The following is a 23056-nucleotide window of genomic DNA, read 5'->3' as shown; positions in this document are numbered from 1 at the left end:
TTTTCAACTATGCAACCATGCACAGATTCATTTTGACTGTTTTAAGTTTATTCATATTACACAAATTTATTTCTTCTTATTTTAGGTTTTATATTGCTCTTTACTTTTCTTCAAAAAACTTTTTTGGAGCACTTTTTTAATAATGATGATGATAAGACGGAGGATTTCATTTGGTTATTTGCAAATAAGTGTAGCTTACATGCAATCTCAAAATGCAAAGTAACGAGGTACAGTAATAAATAAATCAAAAATAATTGATTGCCGCAAAATATGTTATTTGGAAATAGCTGGTATGATTCAAATGAAGGGTAGCCTGAAATTGGTAAGAGAAGATTAGAAGATGGATATAAAGTTACTCTGTGCTGCATTGAGTTTTTAATAGGGTTACCAAGTATACTGGTAATAATGGGAAGTAGTCAAGTATACCCAATAGATTTACTTTTTAAAGTAAAATCAAAAACGAAAATACATACTGACAAATAGGCTAAGTACCATTGTCTTATTTAAATGATAGCAGTGGCCCCCTAGAAATTTGGGACTATAAAATAATTATAAGGAAATTAAAGGAAAGAGAGCAGAATAGGGAAAAACCAATGAAAAAATGCGCGTTGCCCAATTGTTGGCTGCCTGCCAATAGATTTTGACCCTTAATAAGGAAAACGATAAGTTCTAATTTGTGACTGAGTGACGCCCTTTCCAGTTTTCCACAAACATTTTTTCTTTATGATTTGGCTCGAACAAAAAAAAACAAACAAATTCTTCATAGTAATGAATGGTAAGTAAATGATGATCCTTGTCAATAATGAAAGTATAAGAGCCTAACTAAAATATGTATTGTTTATTAGTAATTAGCGCAGTTATTAGTACACAAGAAAGTTCATATAATTATAGAAAACATGAAAAAACAGCTTAATAAGGGGCAATTTCGGTAAAAAATATGCCGTCAACTTTTGCTTGCATTGCAAGGGTACCCAGCGGGTACCCTTGCTGATACATGAAGGGATGAGCTGATATATGAAGCCACTATAATCAGAAATGTTTCCCCTGGACGGAATACTGCGAATTTCTGTATTTCCCCCTGAATTGACATGTTTTTATGTTTCATTATCATTTTTTTTTCCAGGAGTGATTATATTTATCTAGTTGTCACTTTGAATTTTTTTTTTTTTTTCAGTTATGAAGTATAAAGAAATGGTTGCCCATAAGGGGGGCACCCTCCCCCCCCCTGGCTGAATGATGCTGCCTTATTTTTATATTTTTTTCTGAGATTTTTATTATAAAGCATTAAAAGTGCCAATTAGACGAGGTTTGCCCCCCCCCCTGGAAATCAGCTTATGGGCGCCCATCTATAAAGGTGTCAAATATAGGCCTACTGACTTTTGGTATTCAAAATTAAATATTGAATTAAAAAAATTTATTTGATTTTCTTAATCTTAGTTTTAATGTTTTAATTTGAACAAACTACTTTGATAATGCATTATTTTTTATAAACACTGAGTCTAAAGGCATTAAATATTTAGGTGTTTGATAACCAAGTTCAAAACTGATAATATTGTTAAAAAATATCTGTCCAACCCTTCAGCATTGCTCAACAGAATTGAATGCTGGGAGTTTATATATTAGTTTTTGTAAGTAGGCTATTGTTTTGTAAATTTTTTTGTAATTACTTACTTTTCTTCATTTTTATATATTTTTACTTTAATTGACATGCTTTTTCCATTGCCTTTAGAAAAATGTTTGTTTCTAAGCTTCATCAAATAAAGAAAAAACTCGTTTTTTCTTCTGAAAGTGAGGAGCAATATTAAAACTTAAAACGAACAGAAATTATTACGTATATGAGGGGGTTGCCCCCCCCCTCCTCAACACCTTGCTCTTCACGCTAGTTTTTTGGCACTTTAAAAAAGTTCCTTACTGTTCTAATTATTGTTCAGGAGTTATTTTCAAAGAATTGGGACAAAATGTAAACTTTACTGTAAAGAGTGGGGTTTTGAGGAAAGGACAATCCTCCTTCATATACCTAATAATTTCTGTCCGTTTGTAATAAGTTCTAATGTTGCTCCTAACTCTCAGTTGAAAAAACCTGTTTTTTTATTTCTGATCGTTTTTTAAATAACGTCAGGATACCTTGCTCCACCTCCATGGAAAAATCCCCATCCCCATAGAAATATTCTCTGGACAATTTAATCCTGGCGAAAATTTTCCCTGAACAATTACCCTTAACATCTCCACATGGAAAATTGAATCAGTAAAGAGAAAGCAAGACATATAAAGACATTTTGTATAGGAATTCTGGCCAATTCACCTAGCGTGACTATGGGCAAATTTATAACTTAAAAACCTTCCCCCAGGAGCTGTAGGGGGTCAGTTTATCTCCAAAGACAGCTATTGGGCCTTTCAACTATACTGAACAAAAAATTTATCTCAAAATATTGATGGACGATTTTGGGAAAAAATTTGCATGGGAGGGGGCCCAGTTGCCCTCAAATTTTTTCAGTCACTTAAAAAGGTATTAGAACTATTGATTTCCATTAGAAAGAGCCCTCTCCAGACGTTCTAGGCCCACTGGGTCAATACAATCACCCCTGGGAAAAAAACATATAAACACGCATCTGTGATTTTTCTTCTGGCAAAATTACAAAATTCCACTTTTGTGCAGATATGAGCTTGAAATCTCAACAGTAGGGTTCTTTGATACTCTGAATCTGAAGATGTGATTTTCATTAAAATTCCGTGGCTTCAAGTGGGTCCCTCCCTTTTTTCGAAAATCAGACAAATTTTCTCAGGCTTGTAGCTTTTGATGGGTAAGACTAAACTTAGTGAAATTTATATATTTAGAATTAGCATTTTATGCCAATTCTTTTTATATATTTATTGGCATGAAAATTCCATTTTTTAGAGTTTTGTTACTATAGAGCTGGGTTGCTCCTTACTTACAGTTTGTTACAATGAACTGTTTGATAACCCATCAAAATTGAAACAGAGATCATTGAAAGATTGATCATTTTTTCTGTGTTACCAAAAGTATTGTGTTCATAAAACTTTGCAGTTTCGTGATATGTAATTAAACAAATAGAAAAGGTTTTTCAACTGAAGTAAGGAGCAAGTTTAAAACTTACAACAAATATAAATTACTCAGTTTATAAGGGGGACTGCCCTCTTCACAACACCTTACTCATTAAACAAAAGTTTTTTAGTGCTATGAAAAATCTTTTTTTCCAATTGCAAATTTTCTTTAAAAATTTGGAAAAAAGCCAAAGTTCACAGTAAAGAGTAAGGAGCTAAGGAGGAGACAGCCCCCCTCATACAAAGAATAATTTGTTCAAATAGGTTTCAAATCTGTTCCTTGCTTTCAGTTGAAAAGCTATTTTTTATATAATTTCTTATTCCAAGTCACACCCAAGCCTACCTAAAATACAATTTGAGGTACCAGTCACTTAAATCCCTGGTTAATTGCTTTCAAAATGTATAAATCAATAACTGTACATTGATTAGTACCATCCTACATTTAAATTTGCAATTTCAATTTTGGATAAAATTTGAATATACTTCGGTGATGAATAGTAATTTTGGTGAAAAGTCTTTGTTATAATATTACTACTAAAGAATTTTGGTTGGATGAAAAGGAGTATTATTTTTTGTGTAGAACTTCTGTGAAACTTTTTATCTTCTACATAACTGAAGCCATCGCAACCTCTACAATAGGATTTTCTTATTGATAAATACATTCCACACATTTGTTTAAATACATTAAAGCATTTCATATAAATAGAAAAATATTACCATTTAAAATTGCTGAAAACTAAGTTCCTAGCAGTATTTGCCACCCCAAAGAAATTTGCTAGAGGGGCTGATGATGACCTGCCTAGCCTTTTATACCTCTATGTTGGTAGATATGGGACTGTAACATTTTAGTTGTATAGAGAAACATTTTAATTAATTCCTACTCCCCCTACCTCTTTCAACATTTATCTGAAGCCCCTCCCCCTCGTTATAACTGACACACAATTACAGATCACCCAACAGAGCCTAATTTCATCAAAAATAAAATGAATTAACTTGGTTTAATCCAGTACAGCCACCAGGTGGCATTACTTCTTTTGAAACTGGGAAGCCTAGAATATAGTTATTGATACTTTTAAATCAATTAGCTTCTCATGATTTTAAATTGATTGCCAATTTGTCCTCTTTGGGGTAGAGTCAGAGTTTGATGCCCTAAACCACCTAAACTATCACCCAACCACCACTGCTATTTTAGCATCCCCCCCCCCTGGAAAATATTCTCCCAGCACCCTTGAGCAGGAGCTAGACTTCTTATCACTTGGGAACCTGGAACCAATTTAATCAATTATTTTTTGGTTAATTATCTATGCAACAAGGAATCTCCCTTAGTAAATTATTCTATAGGGCTTAGACATTAAATTTTAGAAAATAACGTTTGGGAATCTCTCATCCTTCATCCTTTTAATATGTCCTAGTCATCTCAACTTTTCTTTTATTATACCCTAAAAGTAGGATAGAACCATATTTTTTGTACAGCTTGTTGTTTGACATACAGTCAGTCAAACACTACCTAAAACTATTCAGAGACATTTCTTCTGGAAAACATTTAACAAATCGAGTGATGATTGTGATGAAGTATTGTCCCAGAGGCTAAATTTTTAATAATAGAAAATCACTGATTTTTGGTGTGACCAAGTGTTCTATTTATATATAAAGTTATATTACTTAATAGAGGTTTTTCCCTGCAACCTATCTAATTGGAGTTTGGTATCTGTCAAGTTTGCTATAATAGTTAATCTTTGGTTTTCTTAGCCTATCAATGATGAAAGTGATAACACTCTATTGATTTTGAAAACGATTCTGAAAACACTTAAGTGATAGATGGCTTTTCTCTAATAGATGACTCTCTGTTGATGTATTTATCCAGATACAATCTGTTTTTCAAATTGACTGACTTTACAGTTGAATTCATTCCAATATTTCAATTTTGACAGCATGAGAGTTGCTGCAGAGAAGTATTTTTCTTTTTTGTTGGATTTAGTAGATTTAAGAGATCTTCTTTCAGGTAGTAGCCTAGTATATAGCCTGAACCTGTTTGGGTTTATTCCCTGATTTAGTTGATATATAATGTCCAGCAAAGCTAAAAGAAAACATAAGCCCAATTAAAGGCAAAGACAAATGTGCTGCCTGTTCTACAGAACTGGATGAGGGATCCTCTGCTATTGAGTGTGATATTTGTGAGACGTGGATCTGTGGTGAATGTCTGGACCTGTCCCTTGGAGAATATAAATTATTAACTAAGATAATTACATGTTCCTGCGATCCCTTACATGTTCCTGGTCATGTTCAGCCTGCAAAGTTAACCCTCCCCCTCCCCCTACAGTGAGCAAGCTATGATAAATATGCTAGCATCAGTTATGGGTAATTCCTTGAAATCTTTCAGGGAAGATCTTAAGCAGGAGTTTGCCACCACTAGTCAGTTAACACAGACACTTTCCCAACTGAGAACTGACATAAAAAGTGACATTTCTGCCCAAGTTAGTGATATTGCAAACAGGGTATCAGATATTGAAAATTCATTACAATCAGTTTGCTCTACTTCAACAGTTCAGGACCTAGTGGTATCTACAGTGTCTTCTAAGTTGTCTCAACGTCCATCAGCCCAATTATCTGAATCTGATGTTCGTCAGATAGCACGTTCAGAGCGCCAGTGTTTTGAAAGAGTCTCAATATTGTTGCTTATGGTATCCCCCCTAGAAAGATGATGCAGTTTTCCTGTACAATTATCTGTTATGCAATTACGGAGTTGACATTGGTGCCCCACCCCCAGCACAAGTAAAAAGACTTTCTAATGGTCATCAACCATCTGGTAGCCGTCCCCCTCCTATTCTCTTCTCTGTACCATCAACTGAATTTAGAAAGCAAATTGTATGGAAATCCTTTGAAACAAAAGGACCAATCAGTTTTTATGGAGATAGTACTAAGGAAGATTGCATAAAGCACAAAGCTCTAGTTGATGAGCTGAAATGCAGAAAAGCTAAGGGAAAAGCAGATTTGGTAATTTGTAATGGTGCCATCATTCAAAAACTTGCCAGTTGGAGCAATCCCCCCAACCGCTCCAATGTCCCACTAATGTATGTGCCTCCTTCTACCTCTAATAATTGTTTAAATGTTTATGGACTTGCATCACCTAATTCTGTCTCTCAATAGTCTAGTAGTGAAGACAATAACAATAGTTCCCTTTCTGATGCTGACACTTCTTTTGTTTCTTCAACAACAACTTGCTTAACTGATGTTTCTTCTTTGTTGTTTCATAGTGCTGTATCCAACAACCTTACCAGTCCTTTAGTTCCTGCATCCTCTCAGATTCCTACCTCTCAGGGAATGATGTTCCTTAGCTCCAATGTTGATAGCCTCCCTAATAAGCTTTCTTAACTTTCCTTTTGTATGAAATCTGTAGGAGTGGATGTAAATCAGGCAAAAAGTTTACCTTTTCTAAATACTAAAGTTAGTAATCTAATCAATAGAAAACACAGAGCATGGAACCGCTATTGAAAAAATAAGACCACAGAAAAGTATCTAGTCTTCAAGTCCTGTCATAATCAAACAACAAACCAAATAAAGATGTTGAAGAGAAGGTTTGAGGAAAAACTGGCAGAGGAAGTTAAGGTTAACCCAAAATCATTCTGGCATTAAGCTACTCAAAAATGTAGTAGCAGACGCACAATCCCAGATATCCTGCATGATAGTAAATCAGTTGCTTATCCTGAACTGAAAGTTGAAATTTTCAATCAATATTTCTCTTTTGTTTTTTTTGTCCAACCTCAGTATTGTATATCCTACACCTCCATTATATGATGTATCACATAATATGGAACCAATTCTGATACAGATACTTTGGTTTTAAAGGAACTGACATCCCTCAAACTGAATAAATCTGCTGGACCAGATGGCATTCACCCACGTATCCTACACAAATATCATATTTTGTGTCATCCTCTTTCCCTGCTGTTCAAATTATCATTAAATCTTTCTAGACTACCTCAGGATTGTAAAACTGCACATATCATTCCTATTTTTTAAAAAGGTAGAAAGGACCTTGCTAAAAATTATTGACCCATCAGCAGTTGTTAAGGTTCGTGAAAGAATAATCAACTCTGCAGTTGTTAAGCACCATGAAGCAAACAATATTTTACACAGTTCACAACGTGGCTTTCATTCTGGAAGATCAGTTGACACCAATCTCCTTGAATCATATCATTACATCACCAAGTTGCTTGATATTGGGGTACCTGCTCACATGATTCTGCTAGACTTTTCTAAAGCTTTTGACAAAGTGTGTCACAATTGACTTGCAATAAAATTGTGCGCAGTTAAGCTTGAAGAGAAATCCCTGCTCTGGATCGTTGATTTTCTTTATTTGCGAAACCAATGTGTTCAGTTGATGATGACTCTGGAGATTGTATTCTTTCTTCCTCAATGTGTGTTCTGAGTGGAGTTCCTCAGGGAAGTGTCTTGGGTCCTACACTATTTAATATTTTCATCAATGATGCCCCATCCTTTATCAGCAGTAATTCAACTCTTTATGCAGATGACCTGAAGCTTCTTTGACCAGCTTTGTCCTGTGAAGATCACGCCCTGCTACAAAATAATCTTCAACTGCTGGGTCAATGGGCTGAGGCCAGGTTTCTTGAATTCAATATTGTCAACTGCCATATCATTCACTTTGGCAAACAGAATCCTTGCCGCTCTTATTTTTTCTTAGGCCACCCACTCTCCTCTGTAAATAATGAGCAAGATCTTGGTGTCACTATTGACAATGATTTAAAATTCAGCACTCATGCCGAGAGGCCTGCTGCTGCGGCTAGTTCAACCTTGGGTTTGATTAAGCATACCATTTCTAATTTATTTAATAATACCAAAATACACTAAGCTTTAACAAGCTTGTCGCAATTGTTCTTCTAAAGTCATCAGTCTTCTTTATAAGAGACTTGTGCATCCTAAGCTTGAAGTTGGAATGTCACTTGCCTCTCCATATATTAAAAAAGATATAAAAGTTCTTGAAGATTCTGCAGAGACGTTCTGCAGAGGCGTGCCACTACAGTGATATCTGGCATGCAAGAGCTTTCCTATCCTGTAAGACTATCAAAGTTGAATCTCCCTACACTTGTATACAGGAGAAATAGAGGGGATGCCATTTTAGCCTTTAAATTATTGACGGCTAACATTCTCCCAGCATTATTTCCTACAGTAAGTACCAATTCAAGAACTAGAGGTCATCAACTGAAACTTGTCAAGCAGTCTACAACATCTAGAGTCTGTACTCAAATCTTCTCAACACGTATTGTAAACAATTGTAACAAATTATCTAATGAAAAAGTTACTGCTGAATCCATTGCTGTTTTTAAACAAAGACTAGATGCTGAGTGGTCCTCCAAAGAGTGTAAATTCAATTGGGATGCTATCAAAGATGGAGCAGCACCTGGTCACGAGTGATTCTTGCATACAACTAGTCATCATTCCAGAGCTCTACAAGGAGTAATCCTTAGATTGCTCCTAGCTGCAATTTAAGGTAAATCTTCCTCTGTATTTCAGTACATCCAGTTTCAGAATCATACTTGACTTACCAAAGTTTCTAATATTCTAATTTTGGTTTGCACACTTATCTCTTTATTCTTCCAAACTTTCTTTGAGCTGTTGAAAAATACTGGGCCTTGGCTATTGTACTCTTTATACTTTTCCTTCACTTACCCAGGTAAGTCTTCACTTACCCAGGTAAGTGAAGCTATCCACTTGATCAATGTTGTTACCTGACATCATTTCTTCACCTTCATTTACTCCTAGTCTAAACAACTTAGTCTTCTTAAGAATAATTTTCAAATATGATATTGCTGCAGTTAAGGTAGGAAATGAGCTAAGTATTTGGTTTTGTATTGAATCAGGTGTTGAGCAGAGTTGTGTTCCATCCCTGTCTATATGGAGTATTTTGATGGAGCAAAGGCTATGGGAAAACACGGAATAAAATGAGGAAGTAAAACTCTCCTAGATTTACATTATGTTGGTGTTTTAAGTATCCTAGAAATGTCATTGTTGATGTTTTAAGGGCTGAAATTTTATTTGCTGTGATGGTATAGCTAAGATCAGTATTGGCAGTAAAGGTCTAGAATAGCAGCTCTTTAGGGGATATGGTAGAGACAATTTTAGATTGCTAATTTTATGTTTATTTTTATGGTTTTGTTAGTATTTTGACAATCCCTAGTGATATCTACCCTATCCTCTAATGGTTTCACAGAGTCCTTGTAATACTTCTCTAGTGTAAAGGGTTATTGACCCAGGCTACCTACAAAATAAAAGCAACATCTAAGCACAGCACAAGCATTAAGTAAGCGCAAGCATGGTATAGACACAAGCAGGGAATTAAGCACAAGCATTAAGCGGGACTTAAGCAGAAAGCTACATCTTCCTTCTTTTGTCATTTAAGCTGCCTGCATTTCCTCTTACACCAACACTCCACACTCGCTCCCACCCATCCACTGTGAGCAAGCTTACACTCTGTAATAAGTACCTTCGGAAAGGTATGTGTAAGAAGGCGCTAGGCTCGCTTCTTCTTCTTCTTCTTCTATTTCACAGCAGGTGGGCTTTTCAGTTGATACTATTTAGCCCTTTTCCGTTTGCTTCACTCTGTGGGCTACAGAGCTACTGGCTTGGTTGTCTCTTATTTATTAGATATTCTCAAATATCTTTCAGTAGATCTTTCGACTGAAGGAGTTCAAATATAAGATGATAGATATCGATTTCTGTGCTCTGTGTGCAGGAATAGTCGGCTAGGCTCTTGGCTGATAGTGAGATTTTGTGGTGATTGAAGCACTTTAACAGTTCACAATGTAAGGTATGCTGTGCAGACGTCAGCACATTACATTCAAATAGGCAGCGGTCAATTGTTTCATTATTCATAATACAATAACTGCAAAGAGGGGTCAGGGGAACTGAACCACTTGAATTAGGAAACTGATACGAGAATGCAAGCAAGTTTAGTCCATTTGTTCCAGAACGAATTCTATGATAAATTTTAGAAAAGTACTTATTGGGAAAGGGGGAAAGAGTAGGATTTTTCTTATTAAACATAATATCAGATAGTCTCCATCGGTAAATATCTCTAATGGGGATTGGTCTCCCACTTGGGTGGTCAATATTTATAGCTTTTTTTGCTATTTCATCAACCTGATGATTACCACTTATACCAGAGTAGCTAGGAATATACTGAAGATAAGTTCTTATGCCACTTGAAACAAGATTATCTATAATACTAAGACAATGATAAGCGTCAATATCCAGCTTATACTGAGGAGCTGAAGACAACAACTCAAGCCTTAATAAAGAGTCAGAATAAACTACAATATGATTTGAATTAGCAACCAAGGGTTTATTTTCTATAAGTTGTTCTAATGCCATGATTATGGTCTCTGCATTTAACTTTGCACACATTATAGATGAATTATTATATAATCTCTCAACCATAACAATTTTCAGGTGAGGAAGGAAGGCACCACTTGCTACCTTCTCATTCATTTTGGACCCATGAACAAATATTTGGAAATGGTTTTTATAAGTAATTGTAAAAAGTTAAGCAAATTTTTTCTGGACAAAAGCAATGGGGGTTAAATCTTTAGTCCACTTTGAGAAATCAGTATCTATTATGGGGATTGACCAATTCCATGGAGGGGATTGGGGGAAAGTAGGTGCAATAGACTTTGCGGGTACAGGAAACTTCTTCTGAATATTGGCATGCTCATCAGCAATGCCTCTATACATGGCTGGATTTCTTAACCAATTATGTAGAGTGTGTGAGCTATTTGATTCAAGTTTTGTAAATAGTTTTGTCAGAAGAACACTGTGCAATACTATCCCTTTCGACAATCAACTCTCTAAGAGCAGGTAATTGGGCATTTTCGGTATTTTGAGACCAAACTTGGTAAATATTGTGTCGTTTTGCATTGCTTCAATTTTTGCACTTGGTTATAAGTAAATATACCATAGACAATGACGCCATAGTCAATATGGGGTCTTATATGTGATTTATAAAACTGGAGTAAGGTTTTCTCCTTACCTCCCCAGGGTGTAGAAAGAAGTCTTTTTAGTATAATTGTTTTTCTATAGCATTTTTTTATTGTGTTTGAAATGTGGAGGTGGAAATTAAGTTTTTGGTCAAGCATGAAACCTAGGTAATTAATATGATTATCTTCTGGAATAGTTGTTCCATTTAGAGTTAGTCTTGCATTAAAAGGATTTCGCTTTCGGTGAAATTGGATTATTTTTGACTTGGTAGGTGCAATGGGTAAATCTCAATGTTGAGAGAATTTTTCAAATTGGAAAAGTGACTTTTGCAGCTTTGACTGTGCAATCTCAAAGGTGTTGCCAGATGACCATAGTACCAGATCATCAGCATATTGTAGATTCGTGTGGGGGAGATTCATGTCCCAGAGATACAGGGCAAAAAGGAGGCAGCTGAGGACTGCTCCCTGAGGAAGGCCTTTAGTTATTGTCTTTTGGGGTGAAAAGGCTGAACCTACACAAACAATGAAACTTCGCAATTCTATGAAAGATTTTATAAAAGATACTAGCTTGGGGGATAGTCCAAGGTTTGCAAGTTTAGTTAAAAGGATTTGGTGGTTCACATTGTCATATGCCCCTTCAAAATCTAGGAAAGCTGCAAGTAGGACATTATTTTTGAGAATGATTCATTTATTGCATTTGTTAACAACATGAAAGCATATGTTGAAGTGAGGTGTTTCCTGAAGCCAGTTTGATTGTGAGGTACCATATTATTTTTTTTCAAGAAACCAGATGAGTCGATAAGAGTTTATTGTCTCCGTTATTTTCCATGTCAGACGAGTAATAAATATGGGCCTATAAGACTCAGGGTTATTTTGGGTTTATTTTTCTTTAGGACTGGTAGGAGGGACGAACATTTCCAGATATTGGGGAACATAGATGAAGCTCAAGCATGATTATAACAATTTAGAAGTTATAACAATTTGGGTGAAACTTGTTATTTCATCATTTAGCTTATTTTGGAACATAGGCCAATTTGCTTTAGTGTTGATATATTTGGAGGTATGTGATAAGGTTTCAGCGGGTTCGTTTAGGGAGCAAACTATGGCAAAGTGGTCAGTACATAGACTATCAATTTTATTTATATAAATTTTATTCAAAATATTTAAAGACACAATCTGTAGGTCAATTGTTGAGAAACTGCCACTTTTGGGGTTGAAATATGTATTCAGGCTCGGAGGGGTAGCAACAGCTAATTCATTATTATTTGAAGTCATATGCTCAATGAACTTACTAGCTTTATTTGCTGGTTTATTCCCCCACAAAAGGCTGTGGGCATTCAAGTCTCCACAAATAATAATATTTTTCAACATATTAGAATTATTTATATAGCTGAAGAAATCCATGGCATCTGTAGTTTGGCCATTAGGGTTATAAAAGCTTATTATCTAAGTTTATGTATTATTCAGCCAAACACTGATACCAATTGCATCAACATCATTTACAAAATCTGGAAAGTTGATGCCACAGAATTTTATATTATTATTAACTATTAAAGCTACTCCACCTCCTTTTGTCTCTGATGATCTATCCTTTCTCACGATAGTGTATCCCAGAGACTTAATTTGTTTATTTTGGGTTAAATGAGTTTCCTGGAGCCAAGCAATATTGATGGAATTATTATTCATAAAAGATATTAGTTCATATAACTTATTTTCTGTAAGTGATCATATGTTCCACTGGAGTATTGATATGTGTTGTGTTGTTGTTTTATTTTTCATATGACTGTGTATCAATGTAATAGTAGAGCAAGATCTTTTTCTGCTTGAATGAGCATGCGATTAGGGATGTAGATTTTTGCAAATTCAGCAATGATTTTTGTTTTCTGTTGTTGTTGTATATTCATGGCCTGAACTGCATTGCAGTTTAGAATAAATAAGCATATATTTGGGGTTTGCATGTTTGGCTGTGCATCCAGTTTGTCAATTAAGGGATTAATTCCTGGTAGTGTTTCTGGTTTGTTTCTTGTTGGGAGGGGGTGCCAGGCCAACCTCATCTCACTAGGCAAGGAGGCTTGTTGCCTTGGTGATTCTTTCTGATAGAGATGTGAGCTGGGGGGCTTAAAGGATGGTGTTTTGTAAGGATTACTTGATGCATTGGGAGTGTTTGACTTTGGAGTTTTATTTCATTTCAATATGGGTTTTATTTGGTGTGATTTGGCAGCATTTGCTTCCATAGGTGCAAAAGGGTATGGAATGGCCTTCTCTGTTACCATTTGAAGTGTTAGTGCTCTTTTCATACATGCAGGACATTTTGATTTGTAGGTGGATACTTGTGAGCCTTTAAAATTGATACAGGTAGGCTGAGTGTTGTTGAAAGTTGTCAACTCTTTAGGATGGGAGCCTTTACAATTACTACAAGCTAGGAGAATTTCATTGCATTTATTTCTTGTATGTCCCAGTTTCAGACACTTCTGACACTGGATTGGCTTTGGCTTGTATTCCTTGTGCGGTTGGATTTGCCCAAATAGGAATAACTTTTCTGGGATATTAATTTTTTCCTTCAGTGTAAATAGGAAAGATCTACTTGTTTTTAATCCATTAGAGTTGGGTTTACCCAGTTGAGTGACATCTTCTACAGGAATTGTGTTACCAGCCCTATCTGAGAGCCCTTCTTTTAACTCCTGAATTGGTATTTCTAGGGGAACATTATATACTACTATTTTTATTGGGGAGTGTTTTGGGTTCCATTTAGATGAGTTAATTGGGGTATTCAGAGGAGATTTTAGATTAAGTATTATATCAGCTGATTTCTGATCTTGGACAGCTATTAGCAAAGATCCATCATGGTGAATGTTAAGAGAAAATATTGATTTTAACATTTTGAAAATTGCAACCCTTATTGTAGTAATCTTTGTTATTTCAAAGGGGGTATTTGGAGAAATTTTGAGGTAAATTCCTAAGTTTTGGGAAGGATAATCTTGGAATATATATATATATATACTTGTATAATCCATTATAATCTACTTGTTTTTAATCCATTAGAGTTGGGTTTACCCAGTTGAGTGACATCTTCAACAGGGATTGTGTTACCAGCCCTATCTGAGAGCCCTTCTTTTAACTCCTGAATTGGTTTTTCTAGGGGAAAATTATATACTACTATTTTTTTTTTTTTTTTTTTTGGGGTTCCATCTAGATGTGTTAATTGGGGTATTAAGAAGAGATTTTAGATTAAGTATTATATCAGCTGATTTATGATCTTGGAAAGCTATTAGCAAAGATCCATCACGGTGAATGTTAAGAGAAAATATTGAGTTTAACATTTTGAAAATTGCAACCCTTATTGAAGAAATCTTTGTTATTTCAAAGGGGGTATTTGGAGAAATTTTGAGGTAAATTCCTAAGTTTTGGGAAGGATAATCTTGGAAAGGAGGAGGAGAAATACTTTTGATTGGGGATGTTTTTTTCCTTTTTTGGAGCTCCTAGAAAGGACCTCTTGAAAGCCATTATCATCTATAGTGACATTTGCTCCAACACTGATCATTGTCCTATTCTCAGAATTTGAGCTTTCATGTGAGCTTTGTGATAGGGAGCTTGACCAGCCAGGATGGGGCAAAAATGGATCAATTTCATTAGTATTTGGGGTGGGATCCGGAGGGACCTTTTTTTAGGGGGAGTTCTTTGCATTGCCTTTTTGAATAAGCTTTAAGCTAAGTAGGAACGGATAATAGTATGATACCAGACCGTCTGCACTCTACAGTGGGAAAAATTTCCACAAAAGAAACACCACAGTATGGCCCTGAGGAGGATTTTGAGCACGAGGGGTTCAGTACAGCTACTGATTAATCGAGACAATAATTCACAAGAAACTTATTTTTTAAATTTCTTAAGTGTTTCTGTTGCTGAGTATCAGAAGCCATGATCTTCTTACATATTCACTAACTAGTTCACTTCTTCTTCCTCTCATACTGTCTCTATTTACAGGTTTACTTTTGAAATCACACACTGTAATAAGTACCTTCAGAAAGGTATGTGTAAGAAGGCGCTAGGCTTGCTTCTTACATATTCACTAACTAGTTCACTTCTTTTTCCTCTCATACTGTCTCTATTTACAGGTCTACTTTTAAAATCACTCTTTACAGGTTCAGTTTCAGGGGTTATCTTACAAGTCGGCCGTATCTCGTGCATACTGTCGTTGGTGTCACGCTTGATTCTTGGGGCGGCGTCGATGTAGCGCTCTGGCAGGGGCTAGGAATTTGATTCCGATCCTGGATCGGCAACGGAGACACGAACTGGTATCGTCAAGTCCTTCGCGAACCAAACTCGTTCCTTTCGGACTTTGATGTGGGCGGGCTGATAGGTGCTTGCGGTTCCTCTACAGAATCGTACCTTCATTTGTCTGCACCCGGTACGATCGCGGCTGTTTTGCATGAAAAACCACAACGGCCTGTTTCCAGGGTCCGTTGGGCATTTTCTGAATGTGGATCACATCGCCAGGGTTGAGCTGATTTAAAGCCTTGGCTTATTTGTTGTGGTAAATTTTCTGGCGTTTCTGCATTTCAGTTCTTTGCTGAGTGAACTGTTTGGTCGGGACAACCTTCTTCTTTAGGCGATGTGTGGTGCATGGTAGGATGGATCTTAGTTGGCGAGACATAAGGAGCTGAGCAGGAGATGCAAACTCATTGACTGGTGTATTCCGGTATTCTAGTAGAACAAGAAAGCCTTGGTCATGATGTTTTTTATAATCTGCACAGCTTTCTCGGCGAGTCCATTGAATTTGGGATACCCGGGGCTAGATATGCTCAGTGAAATACCCCAGGCTTTGACAAAATTGATGAATTCCCTGGAAGTGAACTGAGGGCCATTATCAGACATTAGCTGCTATGGTATGCCATGCCAGGCAAAGTGGGCCTTAAGTCGCGTTATGACCGCGTTGGACGATGTCGTCGTAAGTTTGTCGACTTTGAAGAAACGGCTGCGATAATTGACAGTTCCTAGGAAACTGGAGCCATTCCATTCGAACAGATCTGTGGCGATCTTTTGCCAAGGGAGCGTTTCTATGCTGTGGTTGATCATCAGCTCCTTCGAGCTGTTTGACATGGGCTTGGCGCATGTTTGGCATTTTGCTATGTACTGTTTGATGTCTGCACTGAGGCCTGGCCAGTACACTAACATCCTTGCTTGCTGTTTGGTTTTCTTGGTTCCAAGGTGGGCTGCATGTAGCTGCTGGAGTGTGGCTAACTGCAATTTCTTGGGAATTATCAATCATTCTCCCTTGAAAAGAATGCCTTTTGTGAAAGACAGCTCGTGTTGGACGTTCCAGTAGGTTAGGATGTTGGTTGGGCACTCTTTTCTAGTACTCGGCCAGCCCTCTTGAATTGTTTTGACTAGGGTGCTCAAGGTTTCATCCTGCGTCGTTTCTGTCCGTATCTGCTCAAGCTTCTGGTCACTGGCTGGAAGGTGCCGTACTACGTGGTGTACATAGATATCCAGATCTTCTTCCAGTTTTGGATCTATATTGCTAAGATGGAGGCGTGACAGAGCGTCAGCGACTGGGATTTCGGATCCTGGTCAGAACCTCAGACTCAGGTTGTAAGGCAATGTTGGTTGGGCACTCTTTTCTAGTACTTGGCCAGCCCTCTTGAATTGTTTTGACTAGGGTGCTCAAGGTTTAATCCTGCATTGTTTCCGTCCATATCTGCTCAAGCTTCTGGTTGCTGGTTGGAAGGTTCCGTACTATGTGGTGTACATAGATATCCAGATCTTCTTCCAGTTTTGGATCTGTATTGCTAAGATGGAGGCATGACAGAGCGTCAGCGACTGGGATTTTGGATCCTGGTCAGAACCTCAGACTTAGGTCATAAGGCTGGAGCTGAAGCATTAATTGTTGCACTCATGGTGGGGTTTTGTGAATAGGATTTGCTAAAACAGATTCGAGGGGGCGGTGGTCAGTTGTGACGTCAATGTGGCGACCATACAGATAATGGTGGAAGTGTTTACAGCCATACAGGATGGTGTATAACTCTTTTTCGAGCTGCGAATACTTCTGCTCTGTCTTGCTGAGCAATCTGGATGCATATGCTGTGACCTGCCCTTCCAAAACAAGGTGGGCGCCGAGCCCGTGGCTGGAGGCGTTGACAATGAGTTCAACAGAGCTGAAGCATTAACTGTTGCACTCGTGGTGGGGCTTTGTGAACAGGATTTGCTACAACGGTTTCGAGGGGGCGGTGGTTAGTTGTGATGTCAATGTGGCAACAGTACAGATAATGGTGGAAGTTTTTACAGCCATACACGATGGCGTATAACTCTTTTTTGAGTTGCAAATACTTCTGCTCTGTCTTGCTGAGCAATCTTGATGCACATGCTGTGACCTGCCCTTCCAAAACAAGGTGGGCGCCGAGCCCGTGGCTGTAGGCATTGACAATGAGTTCAACGTTCTTGCTCTGATGGTTGAAGAACGGGGTGTTTGACACTATAGAGCTTTTCAGGTCCTCGAGTGTTTGGGTGTGTTCCTCTGACCAGATGAATGGGTTTGCTTTGGTCAGGTCACGGAGTGGTTTGTTTTTTGTGGATAGGCTGGGTATGTATTTGGCGAGATAGTTGATCATCCCAAGGAGAGTTAGCAGTTCTTCTCAGCATGATGGGTTTGGCATGTGGTTAATGGCGCAAATCTTTTCGGGATATGGCTGCATCCTCATGGAGCTGATTATGTGTTGGAAGTAGCTGACACTGGAGGCCAAAAACTCGCACTTATCTTTGATGAAAGGGATACCCTTAGCTAGTGCACGTTTAAGAATTGCTGCTAGGCGTTCATCGTGCTCTTCTTGCACTGCACCATACACAATCATGTCATCAATAATGATGAAGAAACCCTCTAGGCCTTCGAAGGCATCTTCCATCCTCCTCTGAAACTCATCTTGCACTGAGATGATTCTGAAGGGCATTTGCTTGAAACGATATCTTCCATATATTGTGCTGAATGTCATGAGGTAAGACAAATCTTTGAAGAGCAGAATTGACCAGTAACCAGAACAGGCATCAAGTTTTGTGAATTTTTTTGCTCTGTATGGCTTGGAGGTGATGTTGTCTAGAGTGGGAATGGGATAGTGGGGCCGTTTGATGGACTTGTTTAGGTCCATGGGATCAATGCACAGTCTTATGGACCAGTCCTTCTTCTCAACCATAACCATTGAATTGACCCACTCTGTTGGGGTAATGACCTTTTTGATAATCCCTAGGTCTTCTAGGCAGCTGAGTTCTTGCTTGAGTTTATCCTGCATCGCCGCGGGTACTCGTCTTGCAGGGTAGACAGTTGGGGTGGTATTGTCTTTCAGGTATATGTTGCATTCTCCTTCAAGTTTCCCGATTCCTTTAAACACTTCTTTATGCTTTTCCTTCAGGAATGGTACTCTTGAAGATGTTAAGTTTATGTTCAGTACCAGCTTAATCAGATCCAAATCAAGGCTTGAACAGTAGCCTATGATGGGGGCAGCTGAAGTTTCTACTACAAAGAATTGTTGCCTGCTACTGAGGTTATCTTTGTAGCTGCATGATAATTTGCAGACTCCCATTACAGGGATCCTTGCTCCACAGTAGCTGGTGAGGTGCTGGCTTGTGGGTTTCACTGTGGGCTTTGGGGTGATGAGGTCAAAGTACTTCTTTGGAATGAAATTGGCCTGGGCCCCTGTGTTGATTTTGAACTGATGTTGATTGATGATCAAAGGTATCACTGCTTCATCTTTGTTTTGCTTTGTTTGATGGAGTACAGGAATACGGTTTCATCACCAGAGTCTGCTTTGACAGTGTCTTCTTCCACTGCATTCACTGTCTTACTTTGACAAACTTGTGCAAAATGGTTGAGCTTTTTGCAGATGGAGCATGACTTGCCCTTTGCTGGGCAGACATGGGAGGGGGAGTATGTTCCACCACAGAACTAGCATGGTTTGCTCTTTGAGCTGTTTGCTTCCTGTTTTTTTCTGCTGCTGTTCTGGTTTTGGTAGCATGAGATGGCATCAATCTCTTGCTTTATGGGAATAGACTTAGTTCCATGGAATGTTTTAAGCTGTGCCTGGGTCACTTTGTGGGTTCTGCACATAATAGTTGCTTTTTCAAGCGTAAGTTCATCACCTTCAGCCAGGAGCTTCTCATGTATGTTTTGGTTTAGTGTTCTGCAAACTATGCAATCGCAGACCATTTCATTTGGGTCTGAGTAAGAACTTGGTTTCACTAATGTCTTGAGCTCTTTAATATATTTCTCTACACTTTCTGCCTTGGTTTGGTCTTTTTTTTGGAACAGATACCATGCAAAAACTGTGTTCTTGTGTGGTGATGCATACGCCTTAAATTTCACAAGGTACCATTTGATTTTGTTCTGTTCCTTGTCTGCAATGGTGAAGGTGTTGAATATTTCTTGTCCTTTTGCTCCAGCCCAGATAAAGGCAAAGAGAGCTTTCTCTGTTTTGCCTGCCAGTGGGCATGCTCTTGGAAACAGGCCCATTCTTCTGCTAGGGAGCTGGCTTCCCAGTTGATTGATGGCTGAGGTATATCCATGAGATCCCACTTCTGACACCATGTAATACTTCTCTAGTGTAAAGGTTTATTGACCCAGGCTACCTACAAAATAAAAGCAACATCTAAGCACAGCACAAGCATTAAGTAAGTGCAATCATGGTATAGGCACAAGCAGGGAATTAAGCATTAAGCAGGAATTAAGCAGAATGCTACAGTCCTGGGCAGATTGATTGAAAGTGGTTCCAAATAGATAAAAATGGGAAAAACCAAGGATATAGCCTATGATTCATTGATAGTCCTACTTGATACATAATAAGAAGTATGAAATTTCTCATTTTTATGGTTAGTTTCTTACATAGCCTTGGGCTATATGAGACTATTAAAATGGGGCTGGGGATAAGTTGTTGTAAATGTGAACAAAACCATAAAGATGAAATTATTTTTAGGGTGAGCAACATTTGACTATTAAAGTCATTGGTTCTTTATGCTCTAAGCAACAAATATTGTCATTTCCTCTTATATAGAAAGCACTATAAAGTCAAACAAAAGACATTATTGTGTTTCCTTTAAACATGGAGATTGATATAAAGTCTTCTGTATGACTTTTTAAACATTAAATTATTATAGAGAAGTATGAATAAAGTTAAACAGAAGACTTTTTAGTTGTCTTATTTAATATATGATCCACTAGAATGTCATACAGAAGAAATTATATTACCTGACATAAACATAGCCGAGTAGAGACAACATCCAAAAGTCATACATATGACAATTTAATATATCATTCTACTATAAAGCATTATGAATAAACTCATACAGATGACTTTTTATACCTCATACTATTAAAGACCAAACATAAATAAAGTCTTACAGATGACTTTTATACCTCATAATATTATTGAGCAAACATGGATAAAGTCTTACATATGACTTTTTGGGTTTACATATTTTTTACTTAGAGCAGCATAAATAAAGTCATTCAGATGACTTTTTAATATATCACTGTACTATAAAGCATTATGAATAAAGTCATCCAGATGACTTTTTATACCTCATACTATTATCGAGCAAACTTAAATAGTCTCACAGATGACTTTTTATACCTCATAGGCCTACTATTATAGAACAAACATAAATAAAGTCATGCATATGACTTTTTATACCTCATACTAATATAGAGTAAACTTAAATAGTCTTACAGATGACTTTTTATACCTCATTGGCCTACTACTATAGAACAAACATAAATAAAGTCTTACAGATGACTATTATACCTCATAATATTATAGAGACCTTATATGAGGACGTCACTATGCATTGAAAATAGTGAAAAATGAAATTTATATTAATATTAAATAAGACAACTAAAAAGTCTTCTGAATAACTTTATTCATAGTTCTCTATAATAATTTAATGTTTAAAAAGTCATACAGAAGACTTTATATCAATCTCCATATTCAAAGGAAACACAATAATGTGTTTTGTTTGACTTTATAGTGCTTTCTATATAAGAGTAAATGACAATATTTGCTGCTTAGAGTATAAAGAACCAATGACTTTAATAGTCAAATGTTAATCACCCTAAAAATAATTTCATCTTTATACAGAAGACTAAAAAGTCTTCTGTATAACTTTATTCATAGTCCTCTATAATAATTTAATGTTTAAAGTCATACAGAAGACTTTATATCAATCTCCATATTCAAAGGAAACACAACAATGAGTTTTGTTTGACTTTATAGTGCTTTCTATATAAGAGTAAATGACAATATTTGTTGCTTAGAGCATAAAGAACCAATGACTTTAATAGTCAAATGTTGCTCACCCTAAAAATAATTTCATCTTTATGGTTTTGTTCACATTTACAACAAAATATCCCCAGCCCCATTTTATATGGGGCTATATATATGTATATATATGTATATATATATATATATATATATATATATATATATATATATATATATATATATATATATATATATATATATATATATATATATATATATATATATATATATATATATATATATATATATATATATATATATATATATATATATGGGTAGATGCCAGTAATGGTGTTTAACTTTCATATAAACTATTTGAAAACAGATAAATGCAGTGAAATATGTTTGTTTTTCACAATTCTGATCAAAAAAGTTGTACAATAGCAAAAATAGCAACAATAGCAAAGATAAAGGTGCCCACCCCTGGAAATTATGTTAACTAGGATAGTTTTGCATATTATGAGGTAAGAATTGTTTTCTTAACATGACTCCTTATGACTTGGCTTGGTCATACATTAATATTGGAGTGAGGTATAAAAAGTCATCTGTAATACTTTATTTATGTTAGCTCCATAATAACAGGAGGTATAAAAAGTCATTGGTATGACTTTATTTATGTTTGCTCAATAAAAGAATGAGGCATAAAGTCATCTGTATGACTTCTTCTTGTTTTTTTCATATATAAGTTGTGTAGTATAATGTCTTCTGTATATTTATATATATATATATATATATATATATATATATATATATATATATATATATATATATATACATACATCTGCATGACTTTAGTTATGTTTGCTCTAGCCTATAAAAGAATGAGGCATAAAGTCATCTGTATGACTTTATATTATTCTACATAATAGGAGAAAGCATGATATTGTCTTCTGTTTGACTTTATACTTCATTCTATATAAGAGTAAATGAAAATATCCTATTGCTCAGATATAAAGAAAAAAATTTCTATATTGTCATGTGTAGGTAACCCTTATTTTTACTAGGCTAATCCAAAAGTGTCTCTACGCTAATTTAACTCTAGCATGTCTCCTCCTAAAGAGCTACTATTCTAAAAATTTACCATATTGGCAGCTTCATAACTAGGCTAGTTATGACTTAGGGATACTGAAGTTGAACTTGCTTTTATAGAGCTCCCCAGACAATCAGATTCCCAAAATTTGTACAGCTAAAATCCGTTCATTAGGAAGGATTTGGAATTTGAGTGCAAAAAAGATTGTGAGTAGCCTGTATGCCTGGGTTATGCTATATTTACAAAAATTGTGCCACAACTATTATAACACTTCGCCGTACTTTTAAAAACAAACGCCTTTAAAATCAGGGATGCCAAATTTCGAGACAAATCTAAAAAGTAGGTTTCGCTGACAGCTAGCAACGATTTTAGAATGAGGCCCAAATAAAGCTACCCAAGGTTCTAGCAACTCTATAACCTGAAAAAAAAGAATCTATTCTTTACTTTTTCAACTTAACTTTTCGTGACCCGAAACCTCCTTAATTCTTTTAGCGGATGAGTCCTATAAGATTTTGTGAAACTGCTCTCAAAACTGATTATTGGCGTTTATTCTAAGTCATTTTATACAAGAGATTAATTTAAAATTAGTCTATTGGCTAATCAACCAGATACCCTTAACTTTCCCTACAAGTCAAGGTCCAATCCCTTTTTTGTCTTGTACCTAATACTTTTCA

At 36.4% G+C, this 23056-nt stretch overlaps 1 protein-coding gene across 3 annotated transcripts in view; it reads right to left on the bottom strand.

Moving 5' to 3' along the window:
* LOC148941353 (uncharacterized) overlaps positions 1 to 22652 on the bottom strand; it is a 34857-nt gene extending 12205 nt beyond the window's left edge. The window contains exon 1 of one of the 3 annotated variants that reach the window (XM_089103821.1): positions 22434 to 22652. The gene's annotated coding sequence lies outside the window, so the exon portion shown is untranslated. Of the gene's footprint in view, positions 1 to 4725; positions 4775 to 22433 lie in introns of those variants that run through there. The other 2 variants (XM_089103822.1, XM_089103823.1) reach the window with 2 other exon arrangements.
* Positions 22653 to 23056: the final 404 nt, after the last annotated feature.

The sequence above is a fragment of the Artemia sp. Qi Xiang Cuo genome, chromosome 18 (assembly GCF_049724085.1).
Source record: "Artemia sp. Qi Xiang Cuo chromosome 18, ASM4972408v1, whole genome shotgun sequence".
NCBI lineage: Eukaryota > Metazoa > Arthropoda > Branchiopoda > Anostraca > Artemiidae > Artemia > Artemia sp. Qi Xiang Cuo.
Note: the sequence above shows the minus strand (reverse complement) of the source record. Positions and strands in the feature narration are given on the sequence as shown.